Source organism: Podarcis cretensis, assembly GCF_951804945.1.
Source record: "Podarcis cretensis genome assembly, chromosome: 6".
Classification (NCBI taxonomy): Eukaryota; Metazoa; Chordata; class Lepidosauria; order Squamata; family Lacertidae; genus Podarcis; species Podarcis cretensis.
Window position 1 is genome coordinate 44,191,718 of NC_137175.1, and position 18,050 is coordinate 44,209,767.

Here is an 18,050-nt window from a genome sequence, read left to right on the forward strand (position 1 = left end):
GAAGTTTCCATTTGGCCCAGGAAGGCGAATATTGTTGTATCTGTTGTTTCACCATCCAGTATCCCTAACAGAAGCTTTGAGTGGGGCTAATCAATGCCAAACTGCGGGAGGCAGTGGAAGACAGGAGTGCCTGGCGTGCTCTGGTCCATGGGGTCACGAAGAGTCGGACATGACTAAACGACTAAACAACAACAAATCAATGCCAATAAAGGATATGATACATGAGATTTGGGTTAACCCACCCCCCTCAGTACTACTGCCTGAATCCAAGTGTGGGTGTGGAGCTGCTTTTAAATAAGGGGTGGGGGACCTTCATGTATTACCCACATGAGGGCTCCACAAGTACACGGGGCTTCACTGCTGGACCTGCCTCCAGGGTTGTAAACTTAGGAAGGTACCTTATACAAAGTCCTTGGTCCAGCCAGCTTAACAATAGCTACACTGACTGGCAGTGGTTCTCCAAAGTTTCAGATATGGAAAGCTCTACCTGGAGATACTGGGGATTGAACCCGAGGCCTTCTGCATGCAAAGATGTTGCTCTTCTCCCAAGTTATTTCTCTTTCCCTGACTGTGCTGGATCAATGTGTGGATTTCTGTGAGATGTACACACAGAGAACATGATACCCATAGACTTCCGTGGCATGGGGGAAATCTGCACTGCTGCAGACTTCAGTGCACAACACATGACATCAGGGGCTGGGCCCCACACCCCTTGTGCTCATGAACATGAAAAACACATGAAAGGGGCTAAGGACACCAGGAGAACCAAGTATTGATCTGTCACACCTAGGTTGGGCTCCAATGCTGCCTCTGCTTGGAAATGACCCATCTGACTGCTACATCACACACCATTTTGCTCAGGGTATTGTGCATCACTTCCCTTTGATTTTATCTGCAGCCCCCCATCTGCATTTTCCAATCCAGTTTAAATTTGATTGTTTAAAATTATTTGGGGTGTTCCAACCAGAAATGGAAAGGTGGGATAGAAATGCACTGATAGCGCAATCACATCTCCCCCAAGCAGCTTTCCAGTGAAGTCCACAAAAGTTATTTTTACTGGCCCACCTCCCAGTGCCTAGTTATGTGATTCATTTCTGGTACATGAGGCCATAATAAAAAAATTTTAATGACTCTTTTTCCTAGTTATTTGGTTTGTTTCACTGGATGCTTGTTTTCCTAGTTGACCTGGAGGGGGTTCTTACTGAAGGTCACCAGGCAAGCCTGCCTTCATGCCTAACCTGAAAGAACAGAAACGTCTCTTAAGCTCCAGAGGAATGCTGCAAGCGCATTGTTGGTTCCGACACTCATTTTAAGTTTGCTGAAGAACAGCAGTGTTTTGTGGCTGTGCACCCTTGAAGCAACCAAGTATAGCAGCAGGCATGCACTTCCTTTCCTTCCCTAGTATCAGTTCAATTCCCAAGGCAAATGTGGGGAAACAAAGACAATGGGAAAACACTCATTTAATTTTATTAATACCAAGCTATTTAAAATATCGAGGCAGTGTACAACAACCAGTATAATAAAACATAACATACCACAAATACAATAATAAAAATGACAGGCTTATCTTGTGGCATATAAAGCTCTCCCTGTTCCATTTAATACTTGCAACAACCCTGTGAGGTGGGTTGGGCTGGGAGAATGTGACTGGCCCAAAGTCACCCAGTGAGCTTCATGATCACGTTAGGACTAGAACCCTGGCTTCCCAAACCTGGGTCTGACACCCTAACCACCATGACACACTACATAAGCCTGTTGGTATACAGTGGTACCTCGGGTTACATAGGTTTTAGGTTACATAATGCTTCAGGTTACAGACTCCGCTAACCCAGAAATAGTGCTTCAGGTTAAGAACTTTGCTTCAGGATGAGAACAGAAATCGTGTTCCGGCGGCGCAGAGGCAGCAGGAGGCCCCATTAGCTAAAGTGGTGCTTCAGGTTAAGAACGGACTTCCGGAACGCATTAAGTATGTAACCTGAGGTACCACTGTAAAAGGGTCTTCAAGAGATGTCTTGAAACTCAATCATGAGGATGCCTGTAGAATCTCTGTGGGAAGAGTGTCCTATGGCATGGAATTAGCTGGGCCTCTGTAACGTGGAGGACCTGCCCTACATCATAACAACCGGTTAGGATTTGGGGACTTGAAATATTCAATGAGGTCATTTCGGCTGCCCCTCTGATATGCCAAGGTCAGCTGGTGTTCCATCTCTGGCTCATCCCCTGATCTGTCAGATGAGCTTGGGCAAACAACACTGCCTTTCTTGCCTTCGTGGGCCTCCTTGCAAACTGGGGGTCATAATGCAGCTGCCCACTGCCATGATGCATGGTTCATGGAAGCGATGGGCTGTGACATCCTCAGGCAGCATCAACATTATTAAAATTTAATCCGGCATCACACAGAACCTTCTTTTCTTCAGACTACACATAGCGAGAGGCCAGACGGTGCCTCTCTCTTTTCCCCTCCAAGCAGAAACAAGAGAAAGGAAAGAAGATTAAAAAAGGAAAATATAGGGAAGGGTTGTAAGCCTATGGAAACTTTGTTATCCGTTGACATTAAAGCCAAAAGCAACTAATTAAACCACCATCAAAGTCAGATGTTTTATTAGCTCAGCTTTGGAAAATCTTGGCAAGGGACAGCGGCAAAGTCATTTCCCATGACCAGCTGGAACACGGCATCTCTACCTGATCAGAACATCACCTGTGGATGTTCAGAAAGCAGAAAAAAGAAGAAAAAAAAGATATGGGCAGCAGTGTTGCAGGGATAATAAGCAATAGCAGCCCAGTCTCGCTGTGGTTAATCCTGATAAATTTTGTTGCAGACTGAGGAGATATAATCTCCTGCTTTAGGGTCTGAACAAGCATTTAATTATTAGGCAGTATTAAGGATGAAACTATTATGGGTGCAGATTATCTCACATATGCCCTCTGCCTCCCTATGGGACATTGATGCTTAGCCACCACCAGAGATATGCTACTTAACAGATCAAAAGTCTCAGGCAGCCTGTAAATTCTTCCTATCCACTAAAAAACCTCCTTCTGCTCACCTCTGCAGCCTGAAACAGCTTGTCATTTCATCTCAAGATGGCCACCTGAACAGTGCCGTCGCTGTACCCATACATCCCCTCTGTTCTGTTCTGACAAAAGCACAGATACCAAAAGCTTTCATCAAGTTGCATAGGTCTCCATTGCTCTGAAAGCCAATGCTCTTGCAACCTGAATATTCATCTGTGACAATCCATGATCAACCCCTAGAAAGGCTTGGGTCAGAGGGCTAGTCTAGACATTTTATATTCTTTCCAGAGAACACCAACCATGCAAGAATAATATTTGAGTTAGAATGCGGAAATCCACATATGTGTACCTAACATTTTTCACAGGTATTTCTTTAGAGGAGGAAAAAATGCTGCCCTGGAAACAACCCCAGTCAGGTGGCAATGAGTAATGGACTACTGTTGTCAAAAAGAAAGAATACAACAATAATGTATTACTGTAACTCTCCAGGGACACATCCATTAAATATCCACTACAACCAATCAGACAAGAGATGGATGAAAGCTGGAACATCTCAGCAAGCAGTGTTATCAGCTGGCAAACTTTGCCAAGACTCCCTGAAAGAAAAAATCTCAGAATGTAAGGCTTGTGCACTAAGAGTCAAATTATACATGATGTGGCAGATCCGATATAATGGATCTCCTGTTGGTTTTGGGTTTACTTTGACACAGTCATATGGGGCTACAAATTTGATCACAGCAGTGGTGCAGCAGAAGGGGATGTTTAACCCTTGTCTGTGCTTCTTCCCTGACAAATACCCCCTCTTGAAGCTGCTGTTAACCCCACAGAGGGGAAACTAGAGGCATCTAACCTTATTGCACCACAACTAAATTCCACTGGTAGATGCGCACAGCAGAACTATGGGAAGGATGACTGCAGCACTGGGTCACAAACTGACACCTTAAAGGAATGAGCAATCTATATCAACCGAGCTTGAAGCACCGAACATTGGTTGATTTTAAAATGAGGGTGTAGTTTGTTAGAACATCTGCCCCGCTTGGGGAATACAGAACACCACAGTTACCATAGCAGATGGTTCTGAGTATCACCTCACCACCACACCCATCAGAGTGAAAGCAATAAAAAAAACTAAATTCCTTTTCACAGTAGTAATGCTGTGCTTCTGAGCATCAACATCAGGCATAAGCAAACTCGGCCCTCCAGATGTTTTGGGACTACAACTCCCATCATCCCTGACCACTGGTCCTGTTAGCTAGGGATGATGGGAGTTGTAGTCCCAAAAAAACATCTGGAGGGCCGAGTTTGCCTATGCCTGATCTATACTACATTGCTGCAGTTTTGGGTGGAGTAGGCCAGGCAGGCTAACCAGTGGCCCCCACACATGTTGTTGCACTGTAACTGACAACAGTCCTTATCAGTGGCCATGCTGGCTCAAGAGGATGGGAGCCGACAGCTTAGCCAACCTTTGAGTAGATAAACTGCCTGAAAAAGGATGTTTGTATCATCTGATAGGCTAGAATATCCCATAAACATCAGTACTGAAGAGTGTTTGTGTCTATATTATAGACAGACACTATGTCAAATTGGGACGCAGGTGGCACTGTGGGTTAAACCACAGAGCCTAGGACTTGCTGAGAAAAATGAAATGACCTTCTGCCAGCAGAAGGTCAGCAGTTCAAATCCCCGCTCCTGCCAACCTAGCAGTTCGAAAGCATGTCAAAGTGCAAGTAGATAAATAGGTACCGCTCCGGCGGGAAGGTAAACGGCGTTTCCGTGCGCTGCTCTGGTTCTCCAGAAGTGGCTTAGTCAAGCTGGCCACATGACCCGGAAGCTGTACGCTGGCTCCCTCGGCCAATAAAGCGAGATGAGCGCCGCAACCCCAGAGTCAGTCACGACTGGACCTAATGATCAGGGGTCCCTTTACCTTAACCTTTTTACTATGTCAAATTAGACAATACAAGAAATGTGTGATTCACATTCTCTTTTCATTTTTAAGAAATGGCAGGCACATGCAGGGGGTGTGGCGGGGATTGTACTCCCATCAGGATTGGGATTTCTTTTCTTAGTACCAGATATATCTTTTTGCTAACTGTGGAACACTATTAACAAAACAGGGTAAGGGAACTGCGATTTTATGCCAGACCAGCATCCCCAGGGCAAAGAAATGATGTGTATCATTGTAGTAAGTTATCATAGTATTTTCTGAGAGTTTAGCAAAGAGCTCTATATTTAATTGTTGATCCTGTGCCCAAAATGGCCTTAGTATCGCCAGCAAGGCCCAGAAGCCAATCTCGCTTCATCCCAGAAAGGTTTTGCTCATGTAGTATTTAAGGGCTTCGTTCATGGCCACTCAGGGCAGAGGAAGAGCGCAGCGGATGGTTGGTATACTATATACAAGTGCTCACTCTCTGAAGCGTAAGGCGGGACAAAGCCTATCCCTTCCTAAACCGTACCTCTCTCCCTTTATCATCTAACCTTGGCAGGCAAATTCCTCCTTAGGTATAGAATGTAGCAGTTTAGGGCTGCTTCCATACTGGGCATTTAGTGTGGCATCACCTTGTATTGTTTGTTTTTTCATTCATTCATCCATCCATCCATCCATCCATCCATCCATAGATAGATATAGATATGACATACATTGGGGGGGGGGGTTTCCACATGACATTGTACTCTACTCTTTTACTTTCAACCCTCATGTATTTTCCCAGTGCTTCTTCCTTTTTCTCTCCTCTCACAACAGAAAATCTGATTTTGAGAAGAATGTTTAGACACGTTATGCCCTTAGTGATGCTGCTCCATCTTTTCAAAGACAGGTAAACCTGTCACATATTCACTGTAGCCTTTCCTATAGTGGGCACCAGTTATATCCCTGCCAACGTTTTAAAAAATTATCTTTGAATTAGCACTAAAATTACTTTCCAGTTATTTTTTAAAAAATAAAAATATTAGCAAAACCCTGCTTACATTATAAAGTGTTATAGCACTATAACACTATAATGCACATTTTAAAAAGACAGAAACCTTTCCAGTCAGCACCAGCAGCATGTCCCCCCCCCCCAATTAAACACTTCCAATCTACACTGCTAATTCAAAATAAACATTAAACATGCTGGGATTTTAGGTTTTGTGTGTGTGTGTGTGTGAGAGAGAGAGAGAAAGAGAGAGAGTTGTAAGGTGCAATCAAGCTTAAATTAATAAGTACTTAGCGTGAAATAAACAATTGATTTTCATTTCATTTTGAAACCCCAAATGGCTGTTCAGGGGCATTGGAACTTCCCCTTCTTCACCCACAGGAGCAATGTGGGGGAAGGGGGGATCTTGTGGGATCAACATACAATAAAGTTCTATATTCTGCATAGTGTGGAAAGTCAATTGCACTTGAATAGTGATTCATTAGCATCCCTCTGAAAGCAGCCTAGGCTTAGACCAGAAAGAAACCAACTTTGGTCAAAGGCTCCTTTTGAGGAGCCCAGCTAAAATATCCAGAATCAACACCGTTCTGTGAGTTGAACACACACTTTTCTGCCCCCTCCCCAATAATTATCCCTACTATGTATGTGGCCATATCAGAATTTGGTACTGCCAGGGTCGGATTTAGGTTTGATGAGACCCTAAGCTACTGAAGGTAATGGGGCCCTTTATATGTCCAGTTGTCCTTTGTCAACACCAATTTGTCACTGTTTTTTTGTGTTGAATGTATGGTAATTTATGGACCTAATGGATAACCAAAGCCATTTGCACATGCAGAAGTATGGCACCCTATATATAGAAATGAGCAAACCAGTGATATTTTAGGGAGCAAGCTAGCAGGCAAGGCCCATTACTTACATCAAAGGAGCCTACACAACACAAAACACTATTGCTATATGCAGGTTTTATTTTATTTGTTTTTTATCTTATATTTTGGAAATGTACATCCAGGTTTTTTTTCCTTTAAATTTCTTTGGGGGGGCCCTAAGAGAGTGGGACCCTAAGCTATAGCTTGTTTAGCTTACATGTAAATCCAGCACTGGGTACTGCACACACAAATGGTGTTGATGCAACAATTCTGAAGCTTCAGTGCAAATGAGAACAAACTGCAGGGAGGAGGGTGGACCAATTGATCTGAGTGCCCTCCCTAGCAGCAGCATTGGTGATAAACTCTGTATGGCTTCATTGTCATCCTATAGTGCCCCAGGGCAGTTCACTAAAGGCTGCTTCACAGCTATTTCTGACAGCATTAAAAACTGGAGCAGGACCCTGGGACAGGGGGAGGTACACTAGCATGCCAAAGGATCTGTGAAAATGTCAACAGGGGAACAGTAATTCTCAAAACATGCACTTACCTGCTGAAGTATGTATGAATCATAATCAAAAGAACCAGGACCTCTGCATTTAAAAGCAGTACCGATATATCTTTTGAAGAACAACTATATAATGAACTGTATGCTATTATTACTGAAACAGTGAGGTAGGGTCATGATTTACATTCTATTTGAAAATTTCATCTATGAACTGCAACAAATATCTGAAAGCTTCTGACCCAGCACAGCTAGAAGGGTAAAAAACCAATTTGTTACAGTGCCATGTGATATATTTAGTGGCACCAAATTTATTACAGGGGCAAGTGAAAGTGCAGTGACAAAGAGGATAAATCCTTGAACCTCAACAAGCCAACAACAGACTTAGTGAGACAAAACAGCAAGCAGGACAGTGAGAGCCCCTCCCCTGAAGAGGGTTCACAGCTACTGTTATCAATAGAAGTAAAGGCATGCCTTTCAACCTTTGGTTAGACCATCTGCCGCCCCCCCCCCCCCCGGTCCTTTAGATACCATGGATGAACAACGTTTGACAAAAACAAAAACAGGAAGAAAGAAAACAACACCACTTGCGGAAAATGTTTTGCTTCACCAGGCATTTTAGACAATCAACTTGACTCAATGGCGGTTCTGTATTTTATGATCTTACAATGTTATGTTTAATTATAGCACCATATTTTGATGGATATTTTTAAAATATTAAGTATAGTTTATAAATAAACTTATAATTAAAATAAATAAATAAACAAAATCTAGCTTGTAACATTGGTGTAACAAAAATTACAAAAAAAGTTTCATAGCCATGTCAAAGGACTCTAAGATACATGCACAGGCCAACACTTTTTGACACGTCATTTTCCCCTTTGCTGTTGTTCCATTATTTATCATCATGCACTTCCATGACACATGATAAAGTGCATCCTTTGCATGCAGAGCAGTGCCAGGTTTTAGGGTGGTATGGACAGTTCTCCCACACAGGGCACCAAGCTGAGGGGTGCAAAATTGTGTACTTGAGAGCATGAGTACAATGAAAGGGGGGGGGCTCTTTGACAAACTTTGTTCCAAAAGGAATTACTGTGAAAATAATAAATACGTAGGTGGTGCGCCATATTTTGTCCTCACTAAAGTTTGCCCCTGTGCAGAAGTTCAGGTTCAATTTCTGGTACTGTTTTGATAAGGTAGCAAAAGACCCCAGCCTGAAATCCTGGTCTGTCACCCTCACAACATATTTGTGCTAGATGAATCAATGGTCTGACTTGGCAGAAGACTATTTTCTATGCTCTCCATGGAAGTAGTTTTCTAAAATAGGAGGTATTTTTTATTGGCTGCACATCCTCAGTATAATACAGAAGCTAGACTTCTGGGCTTCAAAGTGGAAACCTCATTCAAATGCCCCTTAGCTATGATGGTCCTCAGGCAAGTCAGTCAGATTGTTCACTCTCAATTCCATCTTAAGGTTGTGGTGAGGAGTGCTTGTCTGAGGTCCTTGAAAGAAGGATAGGACACCGGTACATAGAATAAAAAGGAAGGATAGGATACATAGAACAAAAATAAGTGATGCATTTGAGGCACTCTGCCCCCCAAAAGAGATGGGAAGGATCAAACTTCAGCTGTGCACAACATTAATTTTTTACTTCAGGAAAACAAAATCCACAAGACATTCCGGGCATTTCCAGACTATCACTATTTTCAGGTGGGACCCAGTTGCAGAATTCTAGTTGACTGGGAGGGCTGGTGCAACAAGCTAGCTTTCCCAAAAGACTGGACTTTCTGCAATGAGGGTTGTGAGAGGGAAATGCGCTAGAGTGTGTGGGGTAACACTTGCTTCAACACAACATTCTCTAACCTCCCCACAAACCAATCAGAATGAAATGTTCAGTAATCAGGGCATCTGGAAGCACCCCATGTGAACAGGTGCTATTTCTCTATAGTTTTTAAAAATAAATGTTTCACTAATTAAAGAGAAAGAATGGGATAAGGAATAAAGCAAGGCTTCCATCCAAGTCAGTCGCTAAAACAGTTCCTGTGCCATTTTGCATCTCATTCATGAGGCACATGCTTTTCTGTGGGAAAATTGGGAAACTGATGATTCAACAGAAAAAAGGGGCGTATTAGGGATTGTGCCTTCTCCTTGCTAATATCAGACTGTACAGTCATACCTTGGGTTACAGATGCTTCAGGTCGCACGTTTTCGTGTTATGGATGCGCCGAAACTCGGAAGTATTGGAATGGGTTACTTCTGGGTTTCGGCAATCACACATGTGCAGAAGCACTAAAATTGCATTTTGCGCATGTGCAGAAGCGCCGAATCGCAGCCCGCACATGCGCAGACACAACGCTGTGGGTTGCGAACGTGCCTCCCGCATGGATCACATTCACAACCCGAGCGTCCACTGTACACAAACAAGACGAAAGCACCAGTGGCTGATGTATGTTCTACAACCCTCGCACAGCCAGCCAGTTAACTATCCCAAAAAATGTGTGAATTGATTTCATAGTGACAGACACCCTACAACCAACTTTGTCAAGTGAATGTATGCATGGCATTTGAAATAGGAGGCCAGCTAAACACTCCATGCTGCACCACTGGCACACGGAAGGTTCAAAGAAAGGTTTTCCAAACTGTAGTGCTTGGTATCTCTCTCACACAGATAGAATTGCAACATACAGTGAAGCTTATTGTTGTGCCACAGATCAAGGCAAAGAGTGCACCATTACATTTGTTCCTGACTCCCTTGACGGCTTAACTCAGATTTCCCACAAAGCAGTGAGAGACTTGAGATCTGAGCAGTTTCCCCAGTTCTTCAAACAGAGGTGGAATCCTTTTTGGAGGGATGTCACACCCTCCTGGAAGAGAGAAAAAGAGGGCATTTGTGTTACCCTCTAGGCTATATCTGGGTGAATTTCAAAGCTCAAGTGTAAAACAGAGGGAAGTAAAATGTTAATCCCAGCTCACCAACACTCCACAGTCCTGGAAACACAGCTTGCTATTGTATTTTCTTCAGAGGACTAAGGAGTTCTAACTTCAAAGCCATCTTATACTTCAGAGAATGACCCACTACCCATAGCGCGGCTGGTGTGTTTCAAACCCAACCTATAAAACCTAAACCAAGGGAACCACAAGTTATATTCCATGCAGGCACTAGATGCAGAAGATATACTTATGCAGATGCCTTTCCATTTCTTCTGAGGAACTGCAGCTCCTGCTAGTTTTCATAGAATCATAAAGTTGGAAGAGACCACAAGGGCCATCGAGTCCAACCCCCTGCCAAGCAGGAAACACCACCAGAGCACTCCTGACATATGGTTGTCAAGCCTCTGCTTAAAGACCTACAAAGAAGGAGACTCCACCACACTCCTTGGCAGCAAATCCCACTGTCGAACAGCTCTTACTGTCAGGAAGTTCTTCCTAATGTTTAGGTGGAATCTTTTTGCTACTACGCTAGGCTATGAATATCCATGGGATCAGGCTGCAACATACAAGGTGCATTCAGATGTGGGGAATACAGTGGTACCTCGGGTTACATACACTTCAGGTTACATGCACTTCAGGTTACAGACTCCGCTAACCCAGAAATAGTACCTTGGGTTAAGAACTTTGCTTCAGGCTGAGAACAGAAATAGTGCTCTGGCGGCACGGCAGCAGGAGGCCCCATTAGCTAAAGTGGTGCTTCAGGTTAAGAACAGTTTCAGGTTAAGAACGGACCTCTGGAATGAATTAAGTACTTAACCCGAGATACCACTGTATTGCATTAGTTTCCCTGGCTATGATGCTAGAGCTCCTGTCCCATTTTCTAATGTTCTTTTTGACTAATATACCAGCAAGGACTGCCTCTCCCCATATGAACCTACCTGGACCCCGAGATCATAATCCAAGGCCCTTCTAAGGAACATAACAGACTGTCTTCTGTTGGCAGCTTGCTGATGGAGAACATTATAAGGTGATGGATTATAGCCAGAAAAAACTTGACTATCAAAATCACTCTAGAGTGGACAGGGTGGCAACACAAGAAGGGGCCTTTTCTGCCGTGGCTGCAGTTTGTGGAATGCTACCCCTAGGGAGGTTCAGGGGCTCCTTCATTACACACCTTTAGACGCTAGACAAATATGTTCCTCTTCAACCAGGCCTTCGGCTGATTAACTTCCAATACCCTTTTAAATGTGTTGTGGGAAGAGGGGTTCTTTGTTCTGGTTTTTATTATTTGTGTGTGTTTGTTATCTTGCATTTTTGTGTTGTGAACCACCCTGGGATCTACAAATGAAGAGTGGCATACAGATTTAAATAATAATAAAACCAGTTGGTGTGGTGTGGCAACATTGAACAATTCCCCCACTCTTCTTGCACATGCATGCTTCCGTTCCTCATGATAACAGCAGGAAAGAACCGTTCGCCAGTATGGAGCCCCAAGTTTTATCACTTTAATCCTGCAATTTGGAAGATTATGGAGGCTGCAAACAGGTATTTTTTTTTCCTGGAGTCAAGTAACATGGAAATGTTACACAAAACATGTGCTATGTTCCATTAGATTTCTTGGAAGTGGCTTTTGTGCCATGTGGAAGTTGAAATATAATGTGGAATTTAACACTTGGGGAAGCTTTGGGGAAATGGAATAAACTGCTATCTGAATGCAGCCAGAATCATCTGTACTCTGAGCATTCCAACTTGCAGGGAGTGGGGAGATTCCTTGCCCTTGGCTTGCTGACAAGTGGCTTTGCAGAAGACTGCTCAAATCCTTTCTGCTCGCTATTTCACACCTTTACTTATGTCTAAAAATAACATTGCATGGAAGGGGTTTGTTTTGCTGTTTTGCATAGTGAATGAAAACAACAAGATGACATTTAGGAGATATTGTGCAGGTGGTGGGGATTCAATCCAGATATTCAACAACGCTCAGACCCAACGCTTTCATAGAGATAGTAAAAGATCATTCCCTCCCCCCCACACAAACATTCATAGGTGTGTGGATGATGGGGCTTAGAGTATGATTCACCCCGATGTTGTGGGTTTCTGCCCCCTCCCTCCCTCCCTTAATATGACAGGCTGGTGCAAACAGGGAAGTAAAATTAATGAAACACATCAAAACCCCATTGAAAAGAAAATCAAGCAGCATTACCCTATAGAGAGCTGCAATTCAACCCTGAGTCATACTTCTCAACTAGACCTTCATATTGCAGAATAGCTTCAGCTCCCCAAGTTCCCTCCAAGCCTTTAAGGCAACCAGCATCCTACACCTGAGTATTCAACAGCTTCAGCTAATCAACCCTTTCTTGGCTCTCCTCCCAGCTCTGTCACTGCACCTCCATTCTAATTTTCTGACTTTTAATAGCCTTCATTTAATTCTAAGGCTAGATTTGCACACACTCTGGCTTGCGACAGCCTTCATTATTCCAGCCTTGCCCCACTGCACTCCAACTTTACCATAGAATTACTGCCCCACTTTGGGAGAGGGCTGTGGTTCCATGATGTGAATTGCAACCTGCGAGAGGCTCCTTCAGTGCCTGAAAACTCCAGTTAAGAGAGCACAGGAAAGCCTGGGCAAGGAAGATCTCTGGAGGCTGGACACACTAACAAGAGGCTCTCGAAAGGCAGCTTTTTGTATTGTGCACACATTACTGCTTTCCCTCCTCTATCCTCCCTGCACAGTGAGTGGTGTTAGGTAGGGCTGAGCTACGCCATGCAAAGCACCATGGCTGCCCGTTACCCTGAATTCACACCAGGCAACAGAAACAGCTAAAAAGTCCTCTTCCTGCACTTTTAGAGAAAGCAGAGATTTATTTTATTTTTTTAGCTGCTGAGCAAAATCATGCTGCAACACTTCTCTTCCCTGGGCTCTACTGAAGGCAGGCACTCCCAAGGCATGGTAAATGCAGCACACAGGTCTGAGATCGCAGCTCTCCAGATCTAACACCCATCAGCTGAAGCTGGCATGACCAATGGACAGGGATGGTGGATGCTGAAAGCCAGCAACACCTATTGGAGGTTCCTCTCGAGCAAGACACACTCGGAAAGGAAATGGGAAGGGAGGCAACAGGAGGAACAAAAACCATTTTTACCCCAGCGACAATTCACTAGCAGATGGGAGTTTCCCCCAAATGAGGTTGTGCTCCCCCCCCCCACCTGTCAGGAGACTGGCAAAAAGTCAAGACAGGATTGCCTTGCCGCTAATGGGGAGGGGGAGAACAGGGTGTGCTTCCATCTGCTACAGCCATTTGGCAGCCCTGATTACCAACTGTGTCAGACTGCAGGGGTTCTGCACAGCTACCCATAGGAGGAGTCCCTGGTGTCAGCTGCTCGGAGGGGGGAGGGAAGAGGAAGAGAAAGGGGAGATCTCTGGGGAGTGCGGAAAACACCATGCAAAGACACACACACACACACCAGGATCCTATGCAAGAGTACTACGAAGTAATCCTAATAAGCTTAATTGGATTTACTTCCAGGTAAACGTGCAAAGGATTGCAGCCTTAAACCTTTTGGGGCGAGGTGAGGGGTGGAATTCTCTTCAATAGTTACTTGTGGCTGCTGCCTCTAAGCCCCCTCCCCAAATCTTTGAATAAAGAAAGATGGGAGGACATTGACTCTAACATGCTTCGTGGGGGACACAGAAAACAGAACGCCACTTGGAAATAAAAAGCTTTGCTATATAAACACCACACACACACACACACACACACACACACACTCTTCCATTTCCTCCTCCACAACACACGCCCGCCCTCCTCTTCTAGATTGCTTAACGCGGATTCCTACAGAACTCTCACAACTAGGGGAGTTAAGGAGTAGGAAAATGTCATGTCACTCCTGCCTACCCCGCTCCCCCCCCCCTTTAACGCATTCTAAAGGGAGACGTGGATTTTCTAATCGATGCGACTCTGAATAATGTGCGTCGGGGAGAGGTGAGTGTTAATTCCTTTCTCTGTGTGTGCGCGCGTCCGCCACACTAGCGGCGGAAAGACAGCCCAGCGTGGTTTGGGGCATGGGATGGGTGTGGAAGGCACATTCCGCTGCCTGCACGGGTGCATCGAGGCAGCGGAACAAGTTACACAAGCGTGCCCTTTCTCCTACTTTCTCTCACCCCCACCGAACCTCACCTGCTGGCGCGCTATGCGGCCATGGCCCCCAACTTGTGTCCCCCCCCCTTCTGGCATGCCCACTAACGCAAGCCCTTCCCGACTCGCCAGAACCACCCGGTGTCCGGTCCTGCTGCCCTTGACCCACCCACGCAGCGTGGGCGGGGAGTCTCCTTCCGCCGCTCCCCCGCACGAAGCCCACCCCCCCTCCTCCTCCTCGGCCGATCTCCGCAGTGGCAAGCAGAACATTCCTCCAGGCGCCCCGCTTTGCAACACCCATTGCCAAACCCTTAGAAAGCCCTCCTCGGCGGGGCGGGCCGGGAAGAGGACCTGCGGTGGGAAGGAGGGGGCGGCCGGGCACGCTCTCCCCGTCCTGCCGCGCCCCTCGGAGGCGACCGATTAGCTGGCATTTTTCGAGCTCCCCCGCTCTCCCTCCTCCTCCTCCTCCTGCATCCGTCCGTCTGGCTTCCAGCAGTCCATTTGTCAGCGCCAAGCAGGCGCCCCCGCCCCGCCAAGCAGCGAGGAGGGGCCCAGCCAACCCGCCCCCCCCCACGCCGCCGTTTTCAAATTAAAACGCCTAAACGGTCGTCGTCGGTGACACACAGACCCAGTATTGTGCTCCCGACCCGGTAAATAATCAGGTTACTGTGCTAAAAGCCCAGGAGGCTGCACAAACACACCACGCAAGCAGGCTACGGGTTCGGATCTGGCATTCTGAACTGCACAGACCGCCCCTCGCGCTTGCTAACTTGCTTGCCATCTTCCCCTGATTTTTCTTTTTTTAAAAAAAGAAATGTTGAACACCCCCCAAGAGAGCGGGATCGGGGCCCCATGTGCAAGGAAGGCGCTGCCCGGGAAGCGCGCGCGCCCTGGCTGCGCGCCCGCTCAACCCCGCGCGCCTTTTACTACGGATTGGCCAAGAGGTCGAGACTTTCGTTTTCTTTTACTCCCCTTCCGCGCCCCCGCGATCCGTTGAATGAGTCTTTCTCTCACACTCCCCTCACACGGGCGAAATTGCTTCAGGAATTCAGCCCTCCTTCCCGCACCTCCCACCCTCCCGCCCGGCCTCTAACCACCACCTTTGCTAACAGAGAAGTGTTGTAATGTTGGGGGTGAATTCCTGAAACGGCGATTCAGGAAGATAAGCCTGTCAGGCGCGGTTACAGCGCCTGCCAACATTTCTGCATGCAACAGTAGTGGTGGAAGGATTTCTCTCTTTTTTTAAGTTCAGTTTCAACATCGCGGGGGAAGAGAGATAAAAGGCTGGGAAACAAGATATTCTGCACTCTTCTTTTTTTAAGGCAGTCTATGAGCAAACCCACAGAGCAACCATGTTACAGTTGTAAGCAAAACAAAATACCCCACCATCTACAGGCACGCAGCTTTATTATAGCTACAGACAAGACGCCGACTATAATCGTTAATGGATTTCCGCAAACGCCCCGTTGCTCCGCACAAGAACACACTCTTAAGAGAAAAGGCAGCAAAACCAACCAACTGACCTCAAGGAGCGCCCCGGATTTTCCATCGCTAAATTATAGGCGGACAAACTGTTGCTTTTATTATGCACTTTGTGCAGCCGGTTTGCATTACGAACCTCCCAGTGATCTCCGTATGAAGGGCGGCGTACAAATTCAATGGAGAAATGAAAATCAACTCTGAAACACTCTGCCACCCCGCTTCCTGGGGGCTGCGCGAGAAACCGACCAGACGGAGGATCTTTCCAAGCCCGATCTCTTCCCGGCGCCTCGCGATTTTCATGCAAAGCGGCGGCTCCGCTCCGCCCCACCCAAATCTGCCTTCCTGCTCCATCTCCTCCCTCCTCCCAAGTTTGCTTCCTGCGGACCGAGCGCACCACGAGCGGGCATGGAAAATATGTTTGCAACACTTTTCCATCCTCTGCCTGTTCCTCCAGTCAGGCTGCCGGGGGGAGGGCTGGCGTCCCCCTCGCCAGGCCCCGGGGGCGAAGCGCAAAAAAGCGGGAGAAGGAGAGATCCGTAGGATCTGGCTTACTTTGGGCGCCCGTCTGTAAGCGAGCAGGCGGCGAGATTGCCGCGCCGGGTGTCTTTCCGAGAGCGGCGGGCTCCGGCCCCCGAGAACCCACCCAGCCGCTCCAAGCGTGGCGGCTTCGGCTTGCTCGCAGCGTCCGCACCCGGATCCGCGACGGCTTTGCGCGGCGCCGGAGACCAAGGCGGCTTCGCAGCTGCCTTTCCTCCGCCTCCAGCCAACCCGCCTTTCCCAGACTGGGAAAACCCCCTGGATTTCCAAGGGAGGGAGGGAGGGAGGGAGGAGGAGATCTGAAAGGGGTGGGGTGGGGGAGAGCCCTGGGAAGCTCGATTCCGGATCCTGCCGGTCTCTCGCTCTTCCCGAAGTTTGGAGCGAGCCGGGATCCACCCCGGAGTGGCGGGAAACGGCCCCAAGTCCAGACTGCGGGGATCCTGACAACGCGGCGCGCTTAGGGCGCAGACACGAACCTGCGGGAAGGCGGCTCCTCGGCGCGGTCTCCGCGCTGCCTCTTCGCCCCTTTTTTAAATCCAGCGTTTTGCGAGCCGAGTCCCTCCTGCTCCGAGCGGCGCGAGCTTAAGAAAATGCTCGTCATGGCAACGCCACTGCCTAGCCCGGCCAGACTCGCGCCCCCTCCCGCCCTTCTCCAAAGGAGGAGGGACTCTCTTAAGGTGGAGCAGGCGAAGCCCGGACGCCTCGGAGCTTTTTAAGGGGGAGGAAGGGAGATGCGGCTCCTTGAAGATCCCTGGAGGGTTTTTGCTCGCCCGCGCGACTGCCCCCCCCCTCCCCGCATGTAGGGAGAGAGATAAAACTCTGAACAGGAGCAATGGAGGGCTAGGGAGGAATGGGGAGAATCGGAGATGCCGGGCTGGTTTGCTTTTTTTTTTTTTTAATTGCACGCTGCTGCAGGCAATTATTAAACACCGCTGCTTTGGAAGAAAAGGCAGCTTTTAGAACAAAGTATCTCTCGATTGCGACTGCTTTCTTTCCGCCCACCATGTTCCTTTCTCCCAGACCAACTTAATCAGTAAACAAAATATCTATATAATGATCGCAAGAACATAACACAAAGGTGCATAGCTACTTTGTTATTTCTGCAAGGCTTTGCAAACAGTGAAGGGGTTCTTAGAACTACTCACGCATCGTAAAGTAGATCAGCCACCTGCGACGTCTAGACTTTGACCCGATTGCCATAGAGCACCTATCAGCCAGATATCCATAGGTCCTAGTTGGAACAGACCCTTTGAAATTAATAGACATTTACTGGCTCATATCCATTAATTTTAATGGCCTTATGTAAGTAGGACTGAGTAGGAGGCAGAGACGTGCTTTTTGTTTCCATTTTGTAGACAATTTTGAAAACCGTTGAATAGTACAGAAATGTAATATCCTAATCAAATAGATTTGAGTTGGGTTGCACTTCTAAATAATGATTCTATGTTTTGAAAGTTACAGAAACTTTTATCCTTTCTATTAATGGGGGGGGGGGGCAAAGGAGGTCCCTGCATTCTTCCCTCCCAGAGTGATATCTTGGTTCTCGAACTTAATCCATTCCGGGACTCTGTTTGACTCCTGAAACCATTTGAAGACCAAGGCACGCCTTCTGATCGGCTGCAGGAGCTTCCTGCACTCAATCGAAAGCTGTGGAAGCCACGTTGGACGTTCTGC

General features: G+C 46.8%; 1 protein-coding gene across 8 annotated transcripts in view; it reads right to left on the reverse strand.

Annotated features, from left to right (window-relative positions):
* The window catches only part of ATP2B4 (ATPase plasma membrane Ca2+ transporting 4), a 166,996-nt gene extending 149,993 nt beyond the window's left edge, over positions 1–17,003 (reverse strand). For 5 of the 8 annotated variants that reach the window (XM_079982350.1, XM_079982346.1, XM_079982353.1 and 2 more), the window contains exon 1: positions 16,853–17,003. The gene's annotated coding sequence lies outside the window, so the exon portion shown is untranslated. Of the gene's footprint in view, positions 1–15,880; positions 16,132–16,391; positions 16,598–16,852 lie in introns of those variants that run through there. The other 3 variants (XM_079982347.1, XM_079982349.1, XM_079982348.1) reach the window with 3 other exon arrangements.
* Between the last annotated feature and the right edge of the window lie 1,047 nt (positions 17,004–18,050).